The following is a 13,806-nucleotide window of genomic DNA, read 5'->3' on the forward strand; positions in this document are numbered from 1 at the left end:
TCTATTCAGCCATTGAGCTGTCCTCTACATTTTCTAGGACTTTTCATTTTTTGCTAAAATTGGCTCTGGGTCTCTATGAACTCATTTTATAGCCATTAGAAACTCTTTGGGGATTGCCACCTTCTTTTCAAAATATATTAGCTGAATACTCAATTATCAGCTGCAGAATGCTTAAACAATGTCCTTTGTCAGACCAGCTGTTAGAACATCCAGTTGCTGGGCTCATTTTATCCCAAATTTACAGAGTACATGCCAATAGCATCACAACTCAACACCCTTCAACTGATCCTGATGCTGCCCTTTCAGCAGCCAGCTGTTACAGCTATAGTTAAATGCTTTCCAAAGCAAAGGTCACAGAAAACAATGTCTTGCAGTTTGGGGAAGGGCTTTTATCTTGCCCAGTCTTCATCATCAATGTCCCATTGCTCTGTGCTATTGCCAACCTCGTATGGATCTCCTGAAAATCTTTATCAGAATTATTTTGTATTCATCATAGATCACAAATAATTGAAGAATCTGCCTGCTCTAGAGCTTGACTGTCAAATGTGATATTGATTGTAGGACATGAGTAACCCTTGCTTAATATTGTAAAATTTTTTTTAGCTATTGTGAGAGATTTTGTACACACATAGAAACATATTTACGTATGTAACATTGTATCCATATATAACATATAGGTTTATATGAAGCATAATTTATTTAGGTCTTTTCCTTAGCAACAACAAAAAGTAAAAATTAGTTCCTGTTTCACTTCCTCCCAGAACTAATAAAATATTAACCCTATCAAAGTAGGGATTCAGAATTTTCCAAGGGATATTGTTGATCAGTCAGTTTAGTGATGTTTGACACTTTATGACTCCATTTGGGGTTTTCTTGGCAAATATGTTGTAGTGATTTAACATTTCTTTTTCCAGCTCATTTTGTAGATGGGCAAATTGAAACAAACAGTGCTAAGTGACTTGCTCAGGCTGATAAATGTCTAATAAGTGCCTGAGACCAGATTTGAACTCACAAAGATGAATCTTCCTGATTCCAGGCCTGGAACACTATTCAGTGTACTAAATAAATGGTATTGTGCCAGTAGTTTGCATCTAGATTCTTATTTTTAAGAAAATGTCATCCTTTCAGGCCTAGTGTAATAGGGGTATGACCATGTTTAAGTCTCTTCTCATCCCTGGGTACAAGTTAACTCAGCTCAAAAAGTAATGCTTTGCAATAGATGGCCAGTAAGGTCCCTTCCAGCCCATACTCTTCTGTATGTTTGAATATGTTCAAGTGTTCAGAGCCTTGACCTAATGGAGTATTGTCCCTTTGCATTGATACAATCATTCACTGCTAAACTGGGACTTGGAGGGGGCTGGGAGAGGAATAAAACACAATACAATGATTTGATGTTAAGCAACATCTGTGCAGGCAGCAGGATAGCAGGGTCACCTTGCAAGCAGAAGTTAAATTATAAAGGAACTAAAAAAAGGGGAAATGAAATGAAATAAATCTTGAATGAAGAAAAGGTGAGAGATACACAATCTATCCTACATACTTCCATAATCTTTATATAAATTGCTCTCCACATTTTCCATCACCATCCCTTAAGGTAATGAGAAAGAGACTAATATATTCCTTTCTATGGTCAGAATGCAGCAGAATGCTTCACTTCTTAATATAGTGTGACTATATGTGATTGTCCTCACTGTTGCAGGAATACAATTGATGCTGATCACTAGCAATTGTTCAGAAAGTCCAGTCGTCTTTGTAATTTGACCATTCAAAAATTCCTTTAGGTTGAATTTATAGATTGCTGATGCCGAGAAATCTGTCTCTTTACCTCAATTCTAACTGTAGCATTAATGGACACAGACAAGATCATTGGAACTAGAGAATCTTCCAATTTTAGACGAGAGATAGCATCCAGTCCAACCTTTTCCTTTTCGCAGATGAGAAAACTAAAGATCAGAAAAGATAAATGAATTGTCCAGTATTTCATAGATAGAACTAGACCTCAGAATTCCTCATCCTTAAGGCCAGTGTTCTTTCCATTTTTTGGATCTTATATTCAAAGATAATATCTCATTGTTTCATTGATGAAATTGCAGCCATTGGCAACTGAATGTCCAAATATAGCATATAATCTCCATTATTGTAAGGAAAACAATACAGAGAGCTAGGCCATAGTAAAATGGGTTGTACTAGAGGGGTAGGGGTAACGGCTATGTGACCACTTATCAGGTATGGTGTAGAAAAGATTTTCGTTTATGCATAAATTTCATTATATGATCTCAAAGTCACCCACAATTTCTGAAATTCTGTGACTGTGTGACTTTTCTTCACATTTTATTAGGTGTACTGATAAATTCTGAAGTCACACAACAATCATCTTGTCATACTTTGGCAGAGCTACAATAAATTTGTGAGTCTTAGTATAATATTTTCTTTCTCATAAATTTGTCAAAGTGTATTAGTGAGAAAGCACCTACTGCATATAGGGTACCAAGTGCTGGGCTGTACAATATAAGGAAACAAGCTAAGAAAGAAATAATGAGAACAAAACATACAAGGAAGCACTGGAAACTCTATATGAATTGATGCAGGGAAGTAAGCAGAATCATAAAATCTATAAATGATTAATAAAACATAGATGGAAAGAACAACAAACATCAACAAAAGTCTTAACACTGTAATTACAATGTTCAAACGAGAGATATGAAATCTCATTACTTCCTTTCCTTTGTAAAGGTAGACATGCAATATTGTATGTGCTACAAGAGTTAATAGAAAAGTGGCTATCTCTGTTGATGAGATTGTTCCATCCTTTTTCTTATTTATTATAAGGGATAACACTTGGAGGGACAAGTAGGAAAAGATACATTGGAAAACAAAGAATGCAAAAATGGAAGCTTTTTGTTTGTTTTCATTTCACTAAAATAATCTGTGAGAACATTAACAAAAATTCCTATACGAAAGTCAACTAATAATTGTTTTTGTTAGGTTGGATGAGAGAGGAGAGAGTGTCTAGTTTCAGAATGTAGGTATGTAAACTGTTGATCTATAAGTTAGACCTCTCTCTAGAAGAAAAGCACTGAACTCCATAAACTCTTTAAACAATCTAGTTTTCCTTTAATATATTGATATTGATTGTATACCTGTGAAATCATGAAAACATTCATGGTGCTATCAAGTCATTCTTCTTTACAGATGAGTATCATTTTCTACATTTCATACTCTCTTTACGTTTCCTTACAGAAATATTTCTTTATAATAATGTTGATAATCTCAACTTATAAGGCCACATTTACAGTAAACCATGCCAGAAACTTAGTGAAACAACTTTGTGTGAGGTAGGTTATATTAAGATACACTTCAATTTAAAATCAAATCACTCTATATCATCTTTCCACCAGATAATAAATAAATATGTTACCACTTTGTAATACCCTTTTTACATGAAGCCTTCTAAATTTAAATAAATTTCAGAATTATGTGAATACAAAAGGGTATATGCACTTTATCTGGGAACATTCTTTAAATGAGGGGAAAAAAGGCACAGTTACCGTGATTATCCCTACCTCAAAAGCAATGATATAAAGATGTGACTCATGTAACTAAGATAATTTGGCCAAGACTGCCTTAAGGCTTTTAGGTTAAAGACAAGGTTAGCTGTCATCATAGTTCTTCAGTTTAGGAACTACTGCTTAGTTTGCTAAGGCTATTGTTGCCTGGTAACAGCTTTTCTTTTTTATAAGACATGGTGGAAAGCTTGGCACTAGATACCCATTTCCCAGGGAACATCTTTGTTTGTTACTTCCCTAAGCAACTATTTAGAGAAGATTTACAAGCTCCCCTTTCACATCATGCTTTCAATCCAAGTCTTGGAACAAAACTTGGATCTTAGATCATACAGCTTTTGGACTACAATTGGAAAGGATCATAAAGGCTTTCTAGACAGACCAGTTAATTTAATAGATTGGAAAGCTGAGATTCAGAGACCATAGTGTCTTGCTCACAGTCACACACTTGTTGAGAATCAGAGACAAGATCTGAACTGAGATTTTCTCTTTCTATTCAGTGAAGTGATAAAATATGGTGTAGACTTTGAGTTAGATAACTCTGAGTTCTAATCCTGCCTCAGAATGTGTCATAAATTACTTTTTTGAGTGGAAGTCACTCTCTCTCATTCTCAATTTCCTTATCTGGAAAAAAAGGGATAATAATATTACCTATTCCATAGAGTCAGTATGAGAGTCAAATAAAATAAGACTTTTTAAAGTATTTTGAAAATCTTGTAGTGCTAAATTAATTGTTGTTATTATTAAGCTTGTGTTGAGGAAATCTCGGAAAGATGGATAATACAATTTTATTGATACAGAAGTTCATGGATAGCCAAACTCAAATAGAAGTTGTTAAATGTCATTGTTACAAGATGCCTCCAGGGTAGGACTCTAGAGGCTTGTACGAAAACTTCAATTAAGACATAGATTGTATGTTCACCAAACCTGCCAATGAAACAATATGGGGAAGATAGCTAGCACCCTAGATATTAGAATAAGGATGCATAAGAACTTTTGACAAACAACACCTTTGGGCTGAGTCTACTAAGGTAAAATACATCCTTTAGATATTCTCAATGTACTCTACTTCACAATACTATGTGGTGCTTTTTTTTCTTAGTTGATTGTCTTAAAGAACTGAATGGCAGAATGCATTGTACTCTAATACTTGGTAAGTGTCTGGAGTTTGTCTTTTTTAGCTATCTTTCCTTAATAGGAGGATTTTTTTTCACTCTTTTTGATAGGTCAATAACTATTATTGTACTTCTTTGAAAGCTGATGACTATTTTTGTAGGCAAGTGATATAATTTACCTTTAGCTTAAAAATGTATAAGCCAGAATTCTATAAGTTATTGAAAATATATAACGTGGTGATCACTATGATTTCATTTGTTTTTACTTATCCAGACTTCCTTTCATCCATTGAAACTTAAAAGTCCTTCAAATTTCTCCCATTCAAAACCATGCACTCAGGACAAATTACCTCCTTTTCAATCCTTATTTGTATTGTCTTCTTGTCTTCTTCTATTAGAACATAAGCTCTTTGAATGCTTTCTTTCTGTTTATATTTGTATCCCCAGCACTTAGTGTAGGGCCCAGATATGGTAAGCACTTGATAAATCCTTCCATCATTCCTTCCTTCCTTGCTTCCTTCTTTCCTCTTTTTCTTTCTTCTTTCCTTGCTTCCTTCCTCCTTCCCTCCCTCCCTTCCCCCTTTCCTCTTTCCCTTCCTTCTCTTTCTCCCTTCCTTCTCTTCCTTCCTTCCTTCCTTCCTTCCTTCCTTCCTTCCTTCCTTCCTTCCTTCCTTCCTTCCTTCCTTCCTTCTTTCCTTCCTTCCTTTCTCTCTTTCTCTTTCTTTCTTTCTTTTTGCTTTCTTCCTTTCTTTCCTTCTCCCTTCCTCCTTCCAATCCTCTTTTCTTTCTTTCCTTCATTTTTTGCTTCATCTGGCCTTTCCTTCCTTCCTTTTTCTCCCTCTTTTCCTTCCTATCTTCCTTTTTCCACCTTTCCCTGTTTCTTTACGTCCCTCCCTTCCTATTTCTTTCCATCCATCTCTTCCCATCTCTCTCTTCCTTCTTTCTTTTAATCCTTCTTTCCTTCCTTCCTTTTCCAAAACACTCAACATAATGTTGGTCATATACTATAAATTCTTAACATGGAATTTAGAACTGCAAAGAACATTTGAATGAATCTAGTCAATATTACAGAGAAAGAAACTAAGTTTAAAGAGTATTAGTGACTTGTCTGTGGCCAAATTGGTAGTAAATGGTATATAGCCTGGCTTTGAACCCAAGATATCTAATTTGAAGTCAAATGCTTTTTTTTTTTTTCAGCTCTCATTAAATGCTGAAGTTAGAAGGGATTTTGGAGATCATTATACTAGCTCCCAAAGTTCCTTATTAAAAATGATAGCCATAGATATAAAGTCATGTCTCTATTGTCTTTCAAGTGAATTTGTAGCTGACTTGCAGCTAGTGTGAATATCTTCTTAGTTCAATGTTCTTCAGATTACTTCACAGTGGAAGCTAGTGATTAACCTGTCATCAAGGAAAATTTTAGTCATGTCATAGATCTTACCACTTGTTTTAAGGTTGAAATATTTTCAAAAGCAAACTCTAACTTCTCACTGTGCTAGGCTATTATATTGTTTCCAGGCCACTAAAGTCATATATCCTTCCCTTTAAGATACAAAAAGTGATTATTACACCAGAAAAAAAAAATGTCCCTTTGCCTTCTTTAGTAATCTGGATTTGTGTACTACATTTTATAGAAAGCCTCAGAATAACCACTCAACCTACATATTAATCTTGTTATTTATCAATTAAATGTAAAATTTATCAGAAACAAGTATATCACACAAGATCCATTTCCAAAGAATCTACATTGTCTCAGAGAATGAATAGTGCCTTTGAAGACAGAAGACATGTTTGGAATTCTGATACTAATTGTGTACCCTTAGGTTACATAAACCCTCTTTACCTCAGTTTCTTCATCTGTAAAATAAGAATACTTGCACCACCTATTTTACAGAGATATTGTGAAGAAAATATTTTATACATCATAAATATATGCGAGTTTTTTGTTTTCTATTATTTTGATATAAGGGCATAACTGATTTCGGGGAAAATGTATACATGACATGCTTTTAATCAGCATTACTAACATTTTCTCCCTCAATTCCTTGAGTGTATACAATCAACCAAACAATAAATCAAACCTTGATTTGTGAGGTTGGCCAATTTCTGAGGTTCAAATTCTCATATTTAAAATTTAACAATCAATTCTCATGAGTTCATTCAAGCCAATTCTATTACACTCCTTTTCTAATACCACTTTAAATTACTGATACCTTAAATTATCTTCCCTAACCATCTATTATATCTCTCCAGTGTCCTTGTCAAGATAAACATGACCGCTATTGGGGTTGGGGATATGTCTCTGTTAAATCTTAAAAATTTGAGCAGTAAGCTGAATCTAATAAAATGATTCAATAGGAATATCAATTATTTCAATTGCATTTAGTAAAGTTCCTGGATTTTACAAGTAAACAAACTTAGATGATTTTTATTCTGAAAAAGAAAATGGAGTTTTAGTGAATTGTGAGCACTATGTAAGTCTGCTATATCAGCTGGTAGAGGAACTGTACTAAACATTAGGGATAAAAAGAAAGAGAAAATAATATTTGCTTTCGAGGAGCTCAAAGATTAATGTGACAAATCCATAGCTATTTGTTGAGCATGTTATCACTATGAATTCTCTTTATATATGAGTTTTAAAAGAGGACATTGAAAGTTCCTTCCAGCTCTCGTGTCCTTGATTTTGAGTTTCAAGAAAAAGTACTTATTTTTATGATTCAGATGATGTAGTTTTATAAGACATTAGAGAAAGGAGAAATCACTATGAGATGGAGCAGTTAGGAAGGGGTAGGATTTGAATTAGTCTTTAGAGTCTGGGTGAGAATGTCATAGCTCAAGAAAAAAGAAGTGGAAAGTCAAAGAATCTTAGAGTGAGAAGGAACTCCAGAGGACATTCCATCAAAATGTTGCCCTATATCTGAATTCTTTTTTCCAGTATCTTGAATAAATAATCTTCTATCAAAAGCCATTCCCCAATGGATAAATGGCAAAACAATTTGAAATAAATAGCTTACAAAAAAAAAACAAATAAAATTATTGAAAGCCATATAAAAGATTGTTCCAAATCATTAAGCATAAAAGACATTTAAATAAAACCAATGCTAATGTTTAACTTGATACCCAATAATATTTAAAATAAAGATAAAAATAATTAAAGAACTAATATGGTAGGGACCATGGAACATAAGTTCATGCATACATCTAGATTTACACATGGAAACTAGTCCATTCATTATAGAAAGCAATTTGAAAATAAGTTAAAATAAATAATTAAAATGTCCATATCCTTTTAGTCAGAGTTCCTATTGCAAAGTACATATTCTGATGAAGGTTAAAAAAAAAAATCAGCTCCAATACACATCATTATATTCATGGAAGCATTTTTGTAGCATCAAGGAACTGGAAACAACATAGATATCTGCATATATCTGTATCTAGATGTATATCTATCTACAACTATGGATAAAGAATGACTAAACAAGTTACATTACGTGAATGTAATGGGCTATTACCCTTTAATAAGCAGCGTTCAATATGAATATTACAGAAAAATAGGGTAAATATAAATCGTTGCAGTGTGGCTTAAAGTCAGGAAAACTATTCATAATTACTATGATAATGTAAATTGGAAAAAATGTACAAGAAAGAAATTAAATTTTATGTAACTATAATGAGATAAGAAACTTGTCCCTGGAGGAAAATTGAGAAAATGCTACTCCTTCTATTCTTTGCAGGACAATAGGTCTAGAACAGGGTGAGCAACATGTTACAGAACAGGCTGTGGAATCAGAGAAACTTTGCTCAAATCCTTCTGATATTTTCTACCTCTGTGACCTTGGGGAAGGTATTGAGATACGTAATGTGATGTAATAAATGTAATATGATAAGTTTAGACAAGATGACCTTCGAGGTGTTTTCTAGTTCTAAATCTATTATGTGGCATGTTGCATGTACTGTCAGAATCATTTGGTTACATTTTATTTGGATGAACTGCATTCTGCCCCTGTCTCTCTTTTAATCTATTCTTCATTTTAAAAAATAGCTTACGTGATGAGGAAGGCTAGCTATGTTTGGAAATAAAAGTGATACGTAAACAAAATATGTCCATATATTTTGAGGGAAAAAATGTGGTCCTCTGTCCTCTTCTTTGATACTTTCAGAAGTACTGTAGCTAGGAATTTTTCACCTTGGTCAAACTGTAGAGCAGGACAAGGTAGGGATAAAAGAACTCCATCTAGGGTGCTGCCATTGTTATAGGAAGTGTCCCCCTAGATAACTGGAAGTTTCTATATTTGTAAAGATATGACTTCTCCAGGGTAAATGAGGGATGTAAACTCTAAAGAGAAAAATTGTAGTCGGTCACCAGGTAGCACTTGCCAAGGGGGGAATATAGCAGGTACAGAGTAGTTCATCTGGCACACAACTTCCAGAAGGGAAAGAAGTAGACCTAGTATATGAATCTATTTTTCACCCTTGGTAAGAAAAATCAGCATATCCTCCTTAGGGTTTTGACTTCAAGTGACATAAACTTCAATTGTCATAAATCCTAATTAGCTCATTTTCATGATCACAGAATTTTCTTTGGCATAATATTAAAATAATCAAGTAGCAAAGATTAAATTCCAAATAATGAAGAGACATTTCAATATTGCTAAGTTATCAGACTTCAGTAACTACCTAAGGGGATAGGTTGCCATATGTCTCAACATAACATAAGCTAATTTTATTTAGAGTGAGGCACAAAAATATCTAGTGTTTATCTAGAATATTGTCTCAGAAAACTTCAAAATCCCTTTAAACTATCAGTTTGTTATTTCCAAACACACAATTGCTAAAGTAATGCAGAAGTGAAAAGATTAAGGAGGACTAATAAAGGGAACAAATTTGAAGAGGGCCATAATATTTTTTTTTCTCTCCCATAACCATCAATTGAGATTCCTTTAGAGGACAGAGTAAAGGAAGCCTAGAAGGAACAAACAAAATACACACAGAAAATATTTCAGCAAATTACATGGTATTGTGCGAGTTGTAGAGAATAAGTTACATATAAACAAAAATGAAATAACAGAGACAGAGATGATAGGTGATGGATAGAGAGATAGAGAAATGATAGGTAGATTTTTTTTTTTTGATCTGTATATACTGAAATGAAAAAAAAAATCCAGAAAATAATGATAAAACACCTTTATGCTTTGGTATAAGTTTTCACATGTTAACAATGAGCAAAGAGAAATACTCAATATCACATATAGATAATGTCTTTGTTAAGAAGCTGTCTTTGAACTCAGATGAACAGGCTATAAATAATATCAATTCAAAACAGCCATAGAAATAAGGTCATTAGCTTTGTGAAACATAATTCACTCAATCACTTGATTGTGGGAAAAACAAAACAAAACATTAATTCTCTAGCTTCCCAAAAGAAATCCTCTGGACATTTAAAGGAATTTTGCAAAAGTTTTGCAAAAGTAGAATAAGCTATCTCAGGAAATAATGAGCTCCTCATTGTTGGAGGTCTTCAGGCAAAGGTTGGATGACTAATTTTCAAAGATGTTTTTGTAGTTTTTATTTCACGTACAGATTGAAGTATGTGACCACTAAAGTTCCTTCCAACATTGAATGTGTATATGTGTGCACTTACATGTTTGTATATGTGTGCATGATCACAGGTGAGTTGATTACTGATGATAATTTAAGCAGTGTCGCATAGCTGCTCCTGTCGTGCTAATAAGTTATACTTGTTATAGCTCTTGAATGATTTTAAAGCATTTTCCTTTTTGTTGTTGTTAGAATGTAAGCTCTTTCTCAACTTCACTTTTGTCTTTTTTCCTGGCTTTCACATTTTAAAGACAAGGAAACTGAGGATTAGGGCAATTGCATGATTTACAAGTAATGTGTCTGTGGAACTCCCTCTCTCCCCCTCCTTTCCTCCCCTTAATGGTTTGAAGGGACATTCCTTGACCCTACCACCACGTTGACATAAAATAATACAGGAATGAAGTACAGAATCTAGTAACATAGAATCTAAAGAAGTTTGCTAAACAAAGAGCTTCCCCACTCAGCGTTTGTTGAATATTTTAAGCTAATTATGTGAATATACCAATAGTTCAACTATTCTCTAGAATTCAAAACTTAGTTGTTTCTGGATCCAGGTAGGACAGTGGGGCAGAGCTAATACTAAAAACTGTTCCATAACTTTTTCAAAGATGGGAGGGAAAAACAGGAGCAAGAGTAAAGGAAAATTTCCTTTTGAAAATGTGTAGGTATCTCCTTTTAGTCATTGAAGGTGAATGTCAGAAAGTGTAGAGAAGTCATACAGACAAATAGTTTTGTCTGAGCTTAGAAGTGACATAAAATAATGTGAAGAAATGAAAATGCTTTGACTCTAGCCTTACAAGCTGACTTGACCCAGCTTGAATCTAAGGTGACAATGATGAGAAGAAGAATTTAAGTTACTTTATCCCACTCACACTTTTTGTTTAACTGACATCTTTGAAAAAGAAACAATAGCAATGATTTCCTGAAGTCTGTTGTGGCAAAATAAAGATAAAGAAAATCTGAATGAGGACAAGTAAAGGCCATTTTGTTTTAGAAGTCAGAATTAAAGAATATGGAAAGTCTGTAGCTTTCACTGCTTGAAACATTATGTAGACATATTTAAAGTTTCAGCACTAAATGAATTAAAAGTCTTTTGTGTAATTAAATAACTCTGTAATATACAGTCATATTCACCAGATGATAGTCTTGATGTTCAGAGATCATACATAAACAATTAATAATCAACATATATCTCATAAATTTCAAATGGAACCATAGGAGAGTTGAAAGACCTTTGACTCTAGATTTAGAGAACTTGGCATCAAAACCTTCTTTTTCCAATTTCTACAGCCTTAGGGTTCTGCCCAAGGGACTTAGTTACTTCACCTTGGTCATATTGCAAGCATGTGTTACACAGGAAGGACTTGAATCTATGTCTTCATAACTTTATAGCTACTCTTATATATCCTTCATTATGTAGCTTATTTATGCTTGAAACACTAAAAAGCAAAGCATGAAAGTGTCTTCTCTTAATCTGATCAGATAATTTATCTACATCAAAGAACTGGAATCATTTGTAATGCAGAATAATTGGAAGCATTTCTAATGAGATGGGAGGTAAGCAATAATGCCCCCTCTTTACTCTATTAGTTGGCATAATATAAATTCTGGCTACTTCAATAATGAAATAAAATCTGATAGCATTGTCTTTAAGTCAAAATTAATGGAGTTAAATAACATTTATATAATACTTTCTGGTTGACAAAATGCTTTATAAGTCTAAGAATCTAAGTGATTCTAACAACATTGTAGGGCCGCAAGTACTATGATAGTTTTCCCCATTTTAAAAATGAAGAAACCAAGGCTGAGATGCTTTAAATAATATAATTAGGGTCATGCAACTTGCAAGTGTCTGAAGAAAAATTCTTCATAACTTCCTGTCTCCAAGGTTAGTTCTATATCCACTGCATCACCTATATGCCACAGAGGTATGAGTAAGAGAGGCAAGAGAAGTAGAGAAATGTCAACGTATGTATCATAAATATAGTACCATGAACAGCGATTGGTAGATTAAGTTGAAGAAGAGTAGAAGGGAACAGTAGTGATTTTGGTGGATGAAGAGATAATATCCAATAAGGGAACCAGAAATAAGAATAAACATAGACACAGTAACCCATATTTATATATAAAAATAAACAAAAACTGAGTAATAATCAGGGTGAGTTAGAGATTCTAATGACTGGAGTCTCATTGGCTAAATAATTATCACTTTGGTGATAGTAAAGCAGGTGTGTGCCATAGCCTACTCTACCTGGAAAGAATCTTTTTCTTTTATTTTGAGTGTGAGGAATTATTACTCAGAAATCAGCAATCAGTAAAATCAGGGCATTATTTATTTTGTTATATTATTGTTTTCTTGATTAGTCAGACTTTTACAAGTGTTAATAATTCATGTTAAATTTTAAAGGATGTATGCATACTTCACCCCCCCCCCCCAAGAAACCCTAGCTGTTAAACATTTACCAATATAACTGAGTTATTCTATAAACATTGTTTGGGTTCAGCAGGAGTGTAGTATAAGGCTCAAAGAATGCATTTAGCACCAGACAGGATAGTTAATGACTCTTGGCTAATAATAATAACAATAAATAATCTGGAATTTGTATAGTGCTTTAAGATTTCCCAAATATTTTATATATGTTCTCATATTTGAACATCTTGATGTTCAGGGACTGAGCTCACAAATTGAACATGGTTCTAAAAAAGCTATAACTTATTCTGAAAGACTAGAGTAGGCAAATAGAATAGTGGACTAGCATTTTCCATTAAGGAAGTATCATAAGGTGTCCAGAAAGCAGATGTGAAAATATCATGAATATTTTGGTGGGAATAGGAAAAAAAAAAAAAAGAAGAAACCAAATCATATTATTGTCAAAGTATATAGCAGAACACTTGAAAAAAAAAGAATTTGATGAAGATCTTGAGAAATAAATCACAAATATTAAGCAGAGGCCTGACATTGGGATGACTTCAAATTTCCTAATATCTATGGGATCTCTTTCTCTTTTGAAGGTTCCCAAAGTTTCAGAAGTTCTGAGTAAGGTATGACTTGTTGAAGTGATAATTTCACCTTTCAAAAGTTTATGGAAGAGAAGAAAGTTAAGACTATCATAAACTCTGGATATCTGGAGAGATTTCAAAGGGTTCTGAGGAGAGGATCATAGACCTAAGTTTTTTGTTTTTCCAAGAAAAATCATCCTAGGAAGCATGGTCATCTTTAAGAAATGAAATTCTGAAGACATAAGCAAATGAAAAATAAAGGAAAATGGTTTTATGGCTCGATACAAAGTAAATTATTCCAGACTAATCTAATTTTTTTTTTGATGAAGTTAGTAAAAAAAATAATGACATTACAATTTGCTTATATTTTAGAAAATTATTTGAAAAAAAGCCTTTTTCTCTTTTAGTGTGAAATGTGAGGCACAATTTTTTTTTAAAGCCAGTGCTTGTGGGTGGAGCCAAGATGGCAGAGTGAGAGCAACAACTCACATAAGCTGTTGGTCAAACTCCTTCAGATACCTCTAAAAAGA

This window comes from Notamacropus eugenii, chromosome 2 (genome assembly GCF_028372415.1).
Source record: "Notamacropus eugenii isolate mMacEug1 chromosome 2, mMacEug1.pri_v2, whole genome shotgun sequence".
Taxonomy (NCBI): domain Eukaryota; kingdom Metazoa; phylum Chordata; class Mammalia; order Diprotodontia; family Macropodidae; genus Notamacropus; species Notamacropus eugenii.